Source organism: Acipenser ruthenus, chromosome 27 (genome assembly GCF_902713425.1).
Source record: "Acipenser ruthenus chromosome 27, fAciRut3.2 maternal haplotype, whole genome shotgun sequence".
Taxonomy (NCBI): Eukaryota; Metazoa; Chordata; class Actinopteri; order Acipenseriformes; family Acipenseridae; genus Acipenser; species Acipenser ruthenus.
Window position 1 is genome coordinate 12,901,092 of NC_081215.1, and position 15,912 is coordinate 12,917,003.

Below are 15,912 nucleotides of genomic sequence, written 5' to 3' on the forward strand. Positions count from 1 at the left end.
AGTTGGTGATAAAACGAGTGATCAAGAGATGATTTATCGGTATGTACTATTATTAAGAGATATTTTTAAAATATAGAGAACAAGGGGTGGGGCAGTGCTGGAGATGCAGTACTGAGTGTCCTGTTGATATGCAGTGCCTTTTAAACCTGTTTTACTGTGAAAAAAATACTTTTAAACAACGCATCTAAAATAAAATGCGCGTGTGAAAATAAATTGGACCTGACGCGCCTGAGACGCGCTGAATAAATGGACCGCTAAGGGTTAAATAAAACATCTAAATATGTTAATCTATTTTTTTTATGTTTCAATCCAAAAAAAAAAAAAAAAGTAGGGGCGGCAAAACTTTGGAACTACCTGGAACTCCTCGACCAGACCGGGCTGTTCGACCAAACATGTTCCATGGCAGGAAGGATGAACGGTTTCGCCAAATCAGATTGTCTAGTTATGTTTGGTCGGTTCGGGATCTCGAAATTACGCCTTTAGTATCGCATCTCCAACTCCCAGCAGAGCAATCACACGACCTGAACACTGACCAATAGCCAGAGCACTTGCTCTGCGTCCCGCCTCCAGACAATCTGTCAGCTGTGATTTGTGAATTTGTGTTTTGATTGACAGTCCACCAATACTACCTAGCTATATTTTTATTTTGTAATCCCAGTGGAGTAGACGGCCCCCCCAAAGACTGTGAGGATAAATATGGAAACATCTGTCACTGCTTCCACTCAGGATGACCATAAAAGAGACAATCATCCAGCGATACAACAGTGGATACGAAGAGAATAATCGATGTTGATTATCACATACTAGCATCAATAAATGAAAAACTTTGTAAACTGGACATCCTGGAAGTACTACAAAAACAAATACTGGAGGTGAAGCAAAGCCTGGAATACAGCCATCAGGTGCCTGGAGAACTGAAGAACGAGAACAAGGAAATGCAAGGTACTTTACATTCTTTACAAGACAAAGCTGAACTTATTACACAAGAGAATAAAATGTTAAGAAGTACACTACTCGAATTAGTGTCACAGTATGCAGGACAATCTGATTTTCAGAGGTATTAAAGAAGACAAGTCGGAGAATACCAAAGCTGTAATTAAAGATTTTATTTTAAAAGGGTTGAAGTTCTCAGCAGATCAGGTAAAAAAACGACTCTTTTCATAGAGTACATCGCCTGGGATGAAGGGTAACTAACCTTTTTTTCTTCTTTCCCTTTTTAAGTCATTTTATTCTTTCCCTCTACTATTTTCCTTCACTCAATTGTCTACTTGTTTTCTTTTTGTGTTTCTTTATTTACATGCAGGGTTTTTGCTGTTATGGGTGGCTCCACAGGGTCCTAATTATATAGGGTTCTATTATGTGATATACAGTACTATTTAATCTATTGTGCTTATTTACATGTGGGTAAACAGACTCAAATTACTATGTTAAGAGCTCAGCAACTTTTGTCTCCTGAAATGTTTTAATTCTTAATTCTCCTAACAAAAGGTCCAAAATATTAAATACCTTTGCAGCATCATTCAATTCAAAACGTAAGGGGCAGCAGTTTTAATATGTAAAAACATACCTTTCACTTTGGACTCTAATATCTGACCCAGAAGGTCGATTTATATTGATTCATGGATTCCTTGAGGGTGAGCACTATACAATTTTAAATATACAGTATATGGCCGCAACACTGACTCCCCTGACATTTTTCACTCAGGATTTCCATTACACGAGAGTAGATGTTAAAACTTCATGCTGATTTGAACTCCGCTCTCGCCAAGATAAGCACCAACTAAGACATAGCTTTACAGTAAACTAATGTGATCCATATGTGTCTCTGTCCATTTGCGCTTCCTTCCATATGATGATGTAGATATCCTTCTGTCTGGTGTTGATGGCTGAAGTGTAATGCTGGCTCCAGGGATCAGCTTATTGCCTCCCTAACGTATCAGCACACACAACGGCTGCGATGCTGGCTGCGGGGATCAACCACAGTGCGGTCTCCCCAGTGCATCATCATGACAACCGTCTGGATTGAGCTAAGTAGGGTACATCTCTGAGGTCTTCAAGTGGGCACCTTCCATCCTTGGTGTTTCGTCGACTAGCCCACGACACCTCAAGAGTGCTCAACGGTGATTCTGGCGTCCCAGCATCATCCCCCTCCGTCCCCCACTCAACTCAGCCCAGCTTACTTACCCGTACATCAGCGTTTCTTTCTCTCTATTGTGCTTGAGATCCCCAGCCAGAATCTTTCCGTCTCAACCACTGCCAGTTGCCACTCCTCTCTGTTGCTTCAGAGAAATTCTTCACTGTGCGACACAACTCCTGGCCACTGAATCCGACGGCTCTGAGAAACCAGGTTTTAGAGTGTGCCACAAATCCTCGACAACCCACCTCCACTGGGTAAACCCGGACTCTCCATCCTCGCTGTTCCGCTTCAGTGGCTAGTTGAGCATACCGCAGTTTCTTCCTCATACACATCATCTACAGCATCCTCCCATGGCACTGTTAACTCTACCAGGTGAACAAGGCGTGCTGATCCAGACCACAAGACAATATCTGATCGAAGGTTAGTGGTGGCAATCTCAGGTGGAAAAATAAGTCGTTGACCAACTTCTGCCAGCATTTTTCAGTCTCTAGCAGCTTTCAGTTGTCTTGGGCGAGGATTGGTTTTAACACCTTTTCTTGGTGGTTGCTCTCCTGGGCGGAGGAATGTTGTCTTTTGTGTGTAATGTTTTGATGGAACAGGTGGCAACTTATTGGTCGATTACACTTGTCTTCCAATGCTAAGGCTAAACATCGCAGCACCTGGTCATTGCGCCAAGTAAACCGTCCTTGGCTAAGAGCCGCCTTACATCCTGTCAGAATGTGCCTTAATGTTGCAGGTGATGAACACAAAGGACATGAGGGATCCTCTCCTACCCAGAGGTTTAGGTTCTGTGGTGATGGGAGAACATCATATGTTGACCTGATGAGGAAACTGATCCTGCTCTGTTCCATTGACCATAGGTCTTGCCAGCCAATCTTGCGTTGTTCCACACTCTCCTATCTCATCCATTCTCCCTGCTTGGCCTGGGAAATGGCCTTTATGCACCTCAGCTTCTCCTGCTTTTGCACCTCGTTGACTACCAGCTTCCTCCATTGAGCTGGGGCTGCCTTGTGCCATATAGGAGGAGCTGATCTGAGACCAAGACCCCCTCTTCCATGCTGAACTAGCCCCATGATATCATCAATTCGAAGGGCAGCCTTTGCATCCTCCACAGCTTTCTTTGCCGCCCACTTTCTTCCAGTTTTCAACACAGGTGCTGCCTCCCTTACGCATTTGTCTCATGACTCTACTAATGTCATTTCCAGTCTCACCTTGGCACACTTAAACTCCTCGGTTAGAGCGGAGACTGGTAGCTGCAGTATTCCTTTACCATAAAGTCCCACTCTGATGAGGCAGCGTGGAACTCCCAAACATTTCCTGATGTATGAACTGATTAAAGCTTCCAGCTTCTCTACTGTTGTCAAAGAAACCTCGTACACAGTCAGTGGCCACAGCAACCTCGGCAGTAGACCAAACTGAAAGCACCAGAGTTTTAGTTTGCCTGGTAAAGCGCTGCTGTCTATGCTCTTCAACCCTTCCACTGCTTGTTGTCTAACTTCTCCCACACAAACTGTGTCCTTTAGACTCTTCACTGGCTTCTCAGACACTGTTGGTATTGCCTCACCATTAATGAAGAACGTTTTATCTACTACTTTACCTTTAATTATAGAGATGCTCCTTGATTTAGTGGCTTGAACTGCATTCGTGCCCATTCAATGTTATTGGTTAATTTGCCCAATAACCGATTAGTGCAGGCTACTGTTGTAGTCATGGTTGTCATGTCATCCATGTATACTTGAATTGGTGGTAGTCGCATTCCAGAAGCCAAGTGCTCTCCTCCTACTACCCATTTTGGTGCCCTAATGATTACTTCCATTGCTATGGTAAAAGCCAGTGGAGAAAAAGTGCATCCTGCCAATATTCCAACTTCTAGGCATTGCCATGTAGTGCTGAATTGTGAAGTTGAAAAACTAAATTGCAAATCTCCAAAGTAGGCTTTCACTAATTGTGTTATTGTCATCGGTACACTGAAAAAATCAAATGCTGCCCAAAGAAGTTCATGTGGCACTGAACCATATGCATTAGCCAAATCTAGGAATGTCACATGAAGCTCCTTCCTCTCCTTTTTAGCTGATTGAATTAGTTGCCAGATCACATTGATGTGTTCTAAGCATCCTGGGAAACCTGGAATGCCCGCTTTTTGTATTGAAGTGTCAATGAAGCAGTTCTTTAATAGGTAAGTTGACAATCTCTGAGCAATAATGCTGAAGAAAATCTTGCCTTCTACGTTTAATAGGGAAATAGGACGAAACTGACTGATGCTTGTAGAATCTTTTTCTTTAGGTATAAATACTCCACCTGCTCGGCACCATGCTCTTTGGACAACCTGTTTTTCCCGTGCCACTTTCATCAAATTCCACAGGATTCGTAGAACTCCTGAATCACTCTTGTACACTCTGTACGGAACTCCATTAGGCCCTGGAGATGATGAAGCCCTTGCTTTTTTCACAGCTTGCTCTACTTCTTTCCACTTAGGTGCACAGTCTTCCATTTGGTATTCTGGTGGATTGATAGGTGGGATGTCTGAAGGAATTGACATAGGCTCCTGCCTTTTTGAATCTGTATGTGTTTCCTCCAAATATCTCTCCAGCTCAAACTTAGATGCTTTTAGTGTGCCATTCTTCTCACTGGTGAATAACTTCTTTACAAATTTGAAAGGGTCTTTATAAAAGTTAGCTCTCGCACGCTCCTTCTTTTTGTAGCACTTCCGTAGGCGCTCAGCTCTGCACAATGTTGCAAGCTTATCTTTTATGACCCTTTGTAAGAGATTGAGTCCCTCCTTTTGACTTTGTTCTGCTCTTCTCCATTGCTTCCTCAGCCGTCTCCTTTCTCTAACTAAGCGTTCAATCTCCTGCTGCCATCTAAACTCCAGGAATAGTTTGTACTTTTTCTGTCCTTTGACTGACTTTGTAAGAAGTACTGATCAATGCGAGGCCCTTGTCCCTTCTCCCTCAAGCATTTCATTCTCCCTTGATGAATCTTCAAACCCCTGACCGTTGTCGCCTTGCTCCAGCCGCAGACACAAACCTGGAGTTCCATGTCTTTGCTAACTGCAGATCTTGAACTAGTCTTTTGTGAAGTACTCTCCATACTCATATCCGTTTCCGTTCCTAAGTCGATAACCGTGTTCTCCAACATTGAGTCATCTTCCGCCCCCACTCTCGCAGACTCTAGGGGTATTTTTCTCTTTAATTTCTTAGAAGCCTTGGGCGGGTGTCTCCAGCATCCTGTAAACACAGAGCTGGATACTGCCGACAAGGGTAGCTAACCCTTGCCAGCCCCAATGGGGTCTCTTTCCTCCTGTCAGCTGTCTCTCCAGTCTGTCACGAGGTCTTACCCTTGTTGCCAGCTGCACTATTTACAGCAGTCACTGGACGTATCCAGATCTTCATGATTTCCATTACACGAGAGTAGATGTTAAAACTTCATGTATTTAATCATTTAGGAAACTTCAATGTAGCTCTAGATCCAGTTCTTGATAGATCCAACATATCCAATGACATCAATCCATCCAAATATTCAGAGATCATTAAAGGTTATTTGATAGAATATGGCATGGGAGATATATGGTGGATATATTATCTTAATGAGCGGGATTACTCTTATTTTTCCCCATGCCATAAATTGTATTCTTGCATTGATTACTTTTTATCTAATATGACTTTAGTATCTAATATATCAAACCCTGTAATTCATCCCATTATGGTTTCTGACCATGCTCCTGTCAGTTTCATTTTATCTTTGAATAAAAATCAATTTCGGTCCATGAGATGGAAATTCAATACCTCACTTTTGTCCGATCCTGAATTCAATGTTTTTTTTTCAAAGGAGTGATCTTCGTTTTTGGAGTTTAATTACACTCCTGATTGCTCACCTTCTCTGGTCACCTTCTCTGCCACAGACGTCTACTACAGGCCAGGTTTGATCTTCACAACTTAATATCATCCAAAACTACATTTTTATGCTCTTGTATTAGACAAAAACTGGCCGTTTATTAGCTAATCAGTTTAAACATAACAGAGAAAAATCAACAATTTCTGTCATCAGAGATCAATATAATAATATTATTACAAATCACAAACAACTTAATGAAACATTCAAGTCTTTCCATGCCAATCTATATAAACCTGAATCGGATCCTGACATAACCCAAATTAATTTGTTTGTAGATAATTAAAAAATACCTGTACTTTCTGAACATGACTCCAAAAATCTAAACAACACACTTACAATTAAAGAATTGCAAAAAGCTATGTTTGCTGTGCTTCATGGAAAATCTCCTGGCCAGGATGGATACCCAGTTGAATTTTATGAACACTTTTGCTCTCTTATCTCTCCTGTTTTTTTTTAAAACATGGTCAGTTATTCGTATACTTCCAATTTAATGTCACAGTCTATGAATACAGCCTTAATCACTCTTCTGTTGAAAAGGAATAAAGACCCTTCATTTTGTGCCAATTACCGTCCCTTATCATTAATAAATAATGATATTAAAATAATAAGTAAAACTATTGGAAGCTTTTCTGATATTCAGGGGAGGGATTCTTGAATTATTGCTCTCTCTAGGATTATTGAATAAATGCTTATTAGAGCATTCCTACATAAATCTCAAGTAAACTCACCTGGGCGCTGCCAGTTCAAAATACAGACATCACTTGTCTTTTTTTCTGCAGTCTGCGCTTCCCCATGCGTTGCCAGGCTTTTGTTTACTGCAGGATTGTTACTGCATTGTTATATTTTCTGTGCTTGGTTGTGAGTGGTTTGCCTTGGTTTGTTTACGTGCTGGTTGTTATGTGCGTTTCTTGGGGTGTGTTGTTTTGGGGGCTCATCTGCTTCAGCTTCACGATGCCTGCCTGTCCTCCGCCGTGCTCCGTGTTTTGTTATGCTTTTACTTGTTTGTACAATCTTAAGCCTTTCGCCTCGGCGGCTGACCAGCATTGAAAATACTGTTTATCAATGAACCATTCATTCTACTAAGGTTCCGTGCCACAGAAAAATATGTACCACATATGCATTGGGCTTTCTAGTAATGCATCTGAGTTAAGTTTAATAACATAGTTTAATACACAGAAAGTCTGGCTATTTCAAAATGCAATTTCAGAAGACCCTTATTAGCATAAAATGGATCACTCTGGTGCTGGTTTCACATTGAATTATTACCGCAACCATCCGTAGTCTTACTACCAATGTGTGGGAGTAACGCCTTTCCTGGTAAGAAGCAACATTCTCCAAGATCCAATGCTTCAAGAAACTGTCCCCAATCGCTGATCCAGTCAGCCTACCAGTTCCAGACTTCCAGAGCCTAATCCTATAAATGACCTTCCAGCCATCTACTCTCTTCAGCCTGTAAACTCATGATGAATTCCCTAGCCCTCCCAGACCTCTTGTTTAATACAATACAGGTTGCAAATCCTATCTCCAGTTCTGTTCAGCTTACCATCTATCCTGCCACACCTTGTCTTCCAGTCAGTTCCTGGTCTTCATCACACAGTGTCATGAAAAACTACATCCAGCTATCTACAATGAAAACATGCCTATCAGGCATCTAATTCAACCTAAGACTAAATTGAATCAACTGTTCTTCTATCATCAGACTACCACAAGCATCTTTATTATGTGGAATTCAGAAACCAGGCCATTCTTTCAGGATTGGAGCAGCCACTTCAGCAGACAAAGCCGGACTTTCAATCCATAATCCAACTCCTTGGCAGATGGGCCTCAAGTGCAGTAGAACGGTACATTACAATTGCTCCAGAAGACATAGCTGTTGCTCAACTAGCCATGAGTCAATAGAGTTTGGAGGTTGGGTATATTTGATTTTGTTTATTCCTGCACTTAAGTGGAGTTGGTGGATCCGCTCGGTCTTGACTTTTTGGGAGGAAGGTCGTGGCTTCGTCCACCCTGCTGATCCTGGTATTGTCAGATCAGTTTCTCGTTCAGAGGGCGGTGGCTCATTCTTCTCCTTAACAGGCGGGACCAGTGGCCAAATAGTCCTTGATCACCTCTCACCATACCCATATAAGCAGTCATGATCCCGACATTGAATTGCAATAAGGTTAGAAAGTGTCCTTCCATGTCTGATTCATTCAGACCAAACCGGGTTTATGAAAAATAGGCACTCATCAGATAATGTAAGACATAATTTTAATATCATACATCTGGCCAGTAAAATTTGTGGTCCTAGAAAAAATTGGATTTGGGAAATATAGCCTCAATTGCATTAAGATTTGATATAGTTCCCACCATGCCTCGGTTATTACAAACAGGATTATTTCACAGTCTTCTAAACTCTTCTGAGGTACCAGTCAGTGCTGCCCACTTTCTCTTCTTTTATTGAACCCCTTGCCATTGCCATATGTCAGGATACTCGCATCTCAGGAGTTTTATCTAGAAATATACATCATAAAATAAGTTTGTATGCTGATGATATTGTACTATTCATACAGCACCTCATAAAACATTGCCACCTGTTCTTGAGCTCATAAATAACTATGGATCGATTTCAGGTTATAAGATTAATTTGTCTAAATCTGAAGTATTGTCCCTAAATCAGTTTAGGTGGGATGATTTAGCCTCAGCTCTCCTGTTCAGATAGTCTATTAATGGTATTCAATACCTTGGAATCGGGGCCTCCCAAGTGGTGCATCTGGTAAAGGCACTCTGTGTGGAGTGCAGGATGCGCTCTATAGCCTGGAGATCGCCGGTTCGAATCCAGGCTATTCCACTGCCGACCGTGGACAGGAGTTCCCAGGGGGCAGCGCACAATTGGCTGAGCACTGCCCTGGTGGTGGAGGGCTTAGATCGGCCAGGGTGTCCTCGGCTCACCACGCAGACTGGACGCAGACCCCTGTAGACTGGCCGGGCGCCTGCGGGCTTGCCTGTAAGCTGCCCAGAGCTGCTTGGTCCTCTGACACTGTAGCTCTGAGGTGGCTGCATGGTGGGCCTGCAGAGCGAAAAGAAGTAGACGGCTGACGGCACACATTTCGGGCTTTACAAATTGGGGAGAAAATGAGAAAAAATGATCATTTGCGATTCCAAATAAAAAATAAATAAATAAATAACTTGGAATCAGCATATCTCCCCAATTTGACGAACTGTTTACTCATAATCATGTTCCTCTCCTAAAATCCATCATGGAAGATCCTGAAGGATGGAATTCCCTTGCTCTTGCACTGATGGGACGGGTGACGGAAGTTCAGATGAATATATTACCAAAACTGAACTATTTATTTTCAATATTACATTTAAACCACCTTTTTGAGAATGGGAATTTTTTTTATCATTTGACATTTTTACTTCATAAACTCCTATTTTCAATATGTTCAAATGAGCAGTCTTTAAAAACTAAACTATCCTCCAAATTGATACTTCTACCTCCCTCTGCTCTGGCTCAGTATGTTTTAAAATACAGAGGGATGAATCCATTTGTTTCTAATATATTGGGATGCAATGAAAGGGAGATTGTTGCCTCCATTAATAAGTGGGTGAGGTATCTTAAATTGTCATAAGATTATGTGTAGCAATTCTCCAAAGCTCTGTCCATGCAGTGTGGTCCTGTCCAATAATAGGAACATTTTGGAAGAGGGTACTGAGCACTCGTTCTTGTATCATTGGCTGTGACATCCCTGCTTCACCTACACTATGTTTACTAGGTGACCTTTCATGCTTTGACCTTCTTTACTATCCCTTACAATTGCTAGAAAAGTAAGTTTACTAAATTGAAAAAACAGAACTAACATATCAATCCCCCAGTGGCTACATATATATATATATATATATATATATATATATATATATATATATATATATATATATATATATAATGCATCTATGGAGAGACTTATAGCAAGTCTACAGGATAAATGCAATGAAATATGGGACCCTTTTTTCATATATTGCTTGGGAGCTTGAATGCTTTTTAACATGCTATCCATAATATAATGGGTCGCAAATTATAAAAAGTCCTCGCTCCCAAACTCTTATTTTTAAAGCTCCCCCATATTATAATTTAACTTTATAATTTGGAAGCAGTATACAATTGTACAGGGTAACTGCAATCACTCATTTCAGGATTGTTTTCCTAAACGAGTAAGAATAGCCCTTATAAATATATTAAACACACCTTACAAGTAATCCATGTGTCAACGATAAAGAGAATACCAACTTCAAGTTTCAAGACAATTTAATTAACAATGTGATGTGTGTTTGGAACAAGCTTTCACAAAGATTTTAATAGAACAAACGCTCCATTTGCGCGGCAGTCAAAATTTGAAGAGCGTGGGTGGCAGTGCGGAGTCCTTCTGTGTGATTGCCTTCACATTGCACAGTTTGCTAAATACATTTCTAGATATTTCAGCTTGTCTTTCATTGGGCACATTTACACTTTTTCATACTGGATTTACTAACAATGAAATGCTTCTGTTTTAGTACTTGGAATCATTTTGAAAAGACATTGAAAAGACATTGACGTAAAAAACTCAACCGAAGACAAACTGCCGACTTCCTGAAAATATTTGCTAATTCCTTATTTCATCTTCTTTTTTATTGTGGCCTTTATATTTTGCACATTTAACATCCCTTAAACATTTTTTTATCATGAAAAAATTTGATCAGTTGCAAAGTTTCCTCATGTGTCAACTTGTCTGAAGCCATACTTCCTATTTATCAAAATTGAGAGTGAAATTAAGTGATTAGAAAATGCAATAAAAAAATTGTCAACTGAATTGCTGAAAACAGAGCAGCGGTCTATTCTAGCAACACAATTGGCAACTGAAAATTTGTTGACAACTCAAGTTGTCAATTAGTAAAAAATCTTATTGTCAATTTGAGTTGCCAAGAAAAATTGCTTGTAAAATTCTCATGTATCTCTGGCCTAATGGTTTTGGAGACATCAAGCTAATATTTTAGTGTAAAATTGAACAAGATTGTGGAAAACTTGCAGTTTTAAACAGGCTACGAAAAACTCAACAGCTTCCAGAGGCTTAGCAGCCCTGCTGACAACAGCTATTGACAGACCTTCAAGCTATCGTCCATTCAACAGTGTAGAATGTTAATTCTGCTATTCGACTGTTGCTTTGCTATATCCAGATATTCAGTCAGGACAAATGCTAGCTTGAAATAGTCCCTGTTGGGTTTGCTCTCTGAGTATCAGCAGAGTAGATAAAAGTGTTTCCATGCAGCCTTGAGCTTCATGCAGAGAGGACGGAAGCTTGGACAGAGCTCAGAAAAGTTTCAACAGCTGTTATTTGAACTGGCAAACCCAGGGGGCCATTTCCAATGCTAATTCCTTTCTAGTTAATGCTACTGCCACTTAATTACACAGGGAGTCCTGAAAGTCTCCCTGCTGAGTAATAAAAAAAGCCAGCAAGATTTCTGTTGTCAGGAGAGGCTTATTTATTCATTCATTTACGTATTTTGCTGTTATAGACTATTTCTACATTTTAGAGGAGAAAAGATGTGAGGTTATTCTTCACTCAAGTAATGAAGAGAGGACCTGTATGAATCCAAATCTTTTTTTTTTAGTTATTGAACAGCCAGTTAATAGTGTGTAGAAGGAGTACCTAAACATTTAATAGAAACAGTCTAGGACAGGGGTTTTCAACCGGGGGTACGCGTACCACTGGGGGCACTTCTATGGTTCATAGGGGATTGTGACAGAAATAAAATGATTCTTGGTTGTAAATCTCCCTCCCGACCTGTGAGGGCACTAAGCAGCAAGAACAGAGTTCCCTGGATGGGCTGACCTGACTCTTCTTTCCCCGGGTTCAAGGGAAGTAGGCCAGCTAGATATGACTCCATTGCAATAACACATTGACCCGTAAGGGAAACTACGCGGCAGCCACAGATTGGAGAGGTGGTTGCACTTGTTTACCAAGGAGTCATGTGTGACAGCATAAAAGAGGACGGAGAATCGCAATCTGTTCCTTCGCTTTGGTTTGTGTTCTGAACCGAGAAGGACTGTGAGAGACCCTGTGTATTGAGAACAGTATCATGAGTATTGTGTTTTGTTTGTTTGTAATTGTCTTGTCTTGTCTTGCACATTACCAAACAGCTAACAGAGTTCCGTAGCTGTCGCCAAGGGCCAGCACTAAGCCGGAACAGCACCACACCAATTGTCACTAAATAAACTGTATCACCCACCACGAGCACTACTGCACGCACCCAGGACTGGTGACTGTGTATGTATTATTGTGGGGTGGATATTATTGTTTATTAGTTGGGATTGCAACCCTGCTGTTATTAACCCCGTGCAGGACACATTGTTGTGTATTGCCGGGGGATTATTGTTTTGGTTACCAGACCTGGAAAATAAAATAAAAACATTTTCAAACCAGATTACAATTATCTCTGTCTGCTTCTTTAACGCATTGCATCACTCCTGCACCTGTTTCCACTCAGCCACTTTGCCACAGGGATACACAGGATGACTCAGAATTTCATAAATTAACATGAAAGTAGAAGAAAATAATGATCTTGAATAGATTTTTTTAACGGTATTCTAAATCATCTCTAAACCACTGTGCATTCATATTGGAAGCCCTGAACCACAGATGAAAAAAGAAGAAACACAGAATCAATCAAATACATACTTTCCACCTGTACGCATGCGTGATTTCGATTGAGCAGATTTCCACTCTGATATTAGGGCGGGTGAAGCAGGCGTCTGACAATTCTGCTTATGGAGAATGCTCTGTGCTGCTCTTGAACTTTGCTGTTTTCAGCAAATATAATTGAATCGTATAATTGAATACTAATCAGTGAAGCACGATCTTTCTGTATTTTTTAGAAGTGCTCCGGTAAACATAAATAATAATCACAATACTAATAAGTTAATAAGTTGACTGACTCTAGCACGGGGCCGCATGGAGAAGACTTGCCTTGGTTACCTGACTCTCAAGTGGAGCAATTGAAGGTCTTTTTCGCCGATTCTGTCAAGGATATAAAAGGTGCGCTGTCCGAACTCTCTATTGATGTTAAAGCTATACGCAATGACATGGATTTAATTCGGTCCAGACTACAACAGGTTGAAAAGGAAGTGTCAACGCTGACCTCTTCGATACAGACGCATGGCAAGCGTACAGATATTCTGCAGGCCGCTCAGAGGCAAAATAGAGATAGCATTAAGGATGCAAAGGCTGATATTACTCGGCTACAGGTGCGTCTGGCGGAATTGGAGGATCGCAATCGTCGCTCTAATCTACATCTTGTCAGTCTTCCTGAAGGAGAGGAGGGCGATGATCCGATCTCTTTTCTTCAACACAATTTGCCACTTTGGTTTCCCACCCTGCCCTCCAAAGGTGTCATTGAGATCGAGAGGGCTCATCGGATTTATAGTGGAGCCAATACCCAAGGAAACAAACCACGCACACTGATTTTTAAACTCCTTAGGTATAATGACAGGCAAGCTATTTTGAAAGCATATAGGCAGCCTGGTATACAGATATCGCAAGGTCAGTCAAAGTTGTTGCTGCTTCCGGATTATTCTAATTTCACAGCTGAGCACAGAAAAGCCTTTGCACCGATCCAATCATCTCTTAAACAGATGAGCATCCAGAGCTTTCTTTTATACCCATTGAAGCTTAAAATAGTGCACAACAGCCAATCTAATGTGTACAGCACCCCCCAGGATGCCCAGCAGTTTGTTCTGGAGCTGAAGCGGAATGCCTAACCTATGGGACGGGACTGCAGACTTATTGCAAGCTTGTTCTACAATCAGTCGGTTCTTTACTTGATGACTGGTCTGTCGCTTATTTGTACTTAATGGATGCCTGGCCTGAGGAATAGTGCCGCCACTATAGGATAATTCTGCCCTGGACAACTGTACGTTTGGACTTCTATGAGCTGTATTATTGGACATTTGCTTGTTTTAGGTAAGAGTTCGAATTTGCAATGTCTATCAGTCACCAGAGGGGGGAGTAAACGAACAACTATAAGTACGCTCATACAGGCTGTCATGGTGTACTTTGTTTATAATTTTTCAAAGGCTTTTCTTTGGGACTTAAAGTTCTTTATCTATTATTGTAATTTTATGCTTAATACGATCTTTATCATTATGGGCTGTTGGGTGTGTGTTGTCCCATCTTGGCTCGAAAGCCAAAGAAGTGCTGTTAATTTTGTTTTTGCTGGTCATGTGGGGCTGTAAGGATCTCTGGCCCCGGCCGACTGGCTTCTTAGAAATGTTTGTAGTTTCGTTTTGCTTTATTTACTTTGTTATTTGTAGTTCGTGTTCTACCTGCAATCGCACGGGGGGTTGTTGTATTCTCTTAAACAGCTGCCATTGTTTTGTATTATGTAAGCCTGTAAGGATTTACGTGCTGTTTTATTTCCTTTTGTTATGTTTATTGACTGTCTTTTTGCTTTTGTTTTTCTTGCTTGGTGAGATGTGTAATCTGGATCTCCTTTGGTTTTTGGTGCCACACAATGTGTATACTGTGGTGTTGCGCAGGACCTGGGGATTGGGCTTTCTATTGCAAATATTTGACATCCTCAATGAATAACTGTAATATTTTATCTTGGAATGTGCGTGGCTTGAACACGCCCATTAAGAGATGTAAATGCCTTGATTATCTCCATCGCAAGCGTGTTGCTATTGCTTTTATTCAGGAGACCCATACTAAAGCTGCCGACGTACACAGATTCCAAAACAAACATTATAAAATTATTGCCCATTCATGTGCCCTGAATAAGTCAAAGGGAGTTTTGATCCTGGTAGATAGGAAACTCAACATTACTGTGGGTGTCTCTGGGGGTGATGCAGAAGGTAGATTTTGTTTTGTGATTGTTACTTTCAATGGGACTAAATTCTGTCTTGCGTCTTTATATGCACCCAATGCATTTGATCCTTAGTGTTTAGAAAACGTTAGACTCAAATTATCTGAATTTCCTGATGCTGCAATTCTCTTAGGTGGTGACTTCAATCTGGTTTTTAACCCGACGCTCGATACCTCGCACAGCGCTGCAGAGCCTCGTGTAGCAGTTTCAAAATCTTTCCAGAACTTTGTACAGGATTTAAATGTATGGGACGCATGGTGCATTAGATATCCGAATGTAAAAGATTTTTCTTTCTTTTCCCATCCCCACAAGACTTACTCTCGCATTGATTATATATTTATCTCCCCTAGTATTTTGCATTATATTATTACCACCGACATATTACCAATCCTTATTTTAGATCACACCCCAGTTTTGTATTCATTTAATTTTACTCCTGGAGCAGCCCGTGCCAAAAGATGGCGCTTTAACCCCTTTCTCCTTCAGAACGAGGATTTTTTAAAGTATATATCCAATGGATTGAAAACCTTTTTAGAAATAAACTACGACCCTGATCTTAACCCCCATTCGTTATGGGAAGTCACAAAGTGTTTCATCAGAGGCAGTTGCACTTCATTTGCATCTAACCTAAACAAAACTCGTAATAAGCATATTTCTCAATTAGAGGCTCAAATTTTACAGTTGGAAACATTACAAAACAGCTCGCTTCCGTGAAAGCAGATTTTAGAAATCTGATCAGATCTAAATTTCTACTTCTTAAAACTAGACAGCTTTACTACAAACATGCTGAAAGGCCTAGTAGGCTCTTGGCTTTAAGACTTAAACAATCGGAACGTTTGGCTTCTATTGATGCTATTAAGGACTGCAATGGCCCAATGCTTTCCCAACCCTCCCAAGTTAATAAAGTTTTTCAACATTTTTACTCTCAGCTTTACAAATCTGAATCTGTTTCTGATTTGAATAGGACTAGGGAATTTCTGAATTCACTGAATTTGCCTAACCTA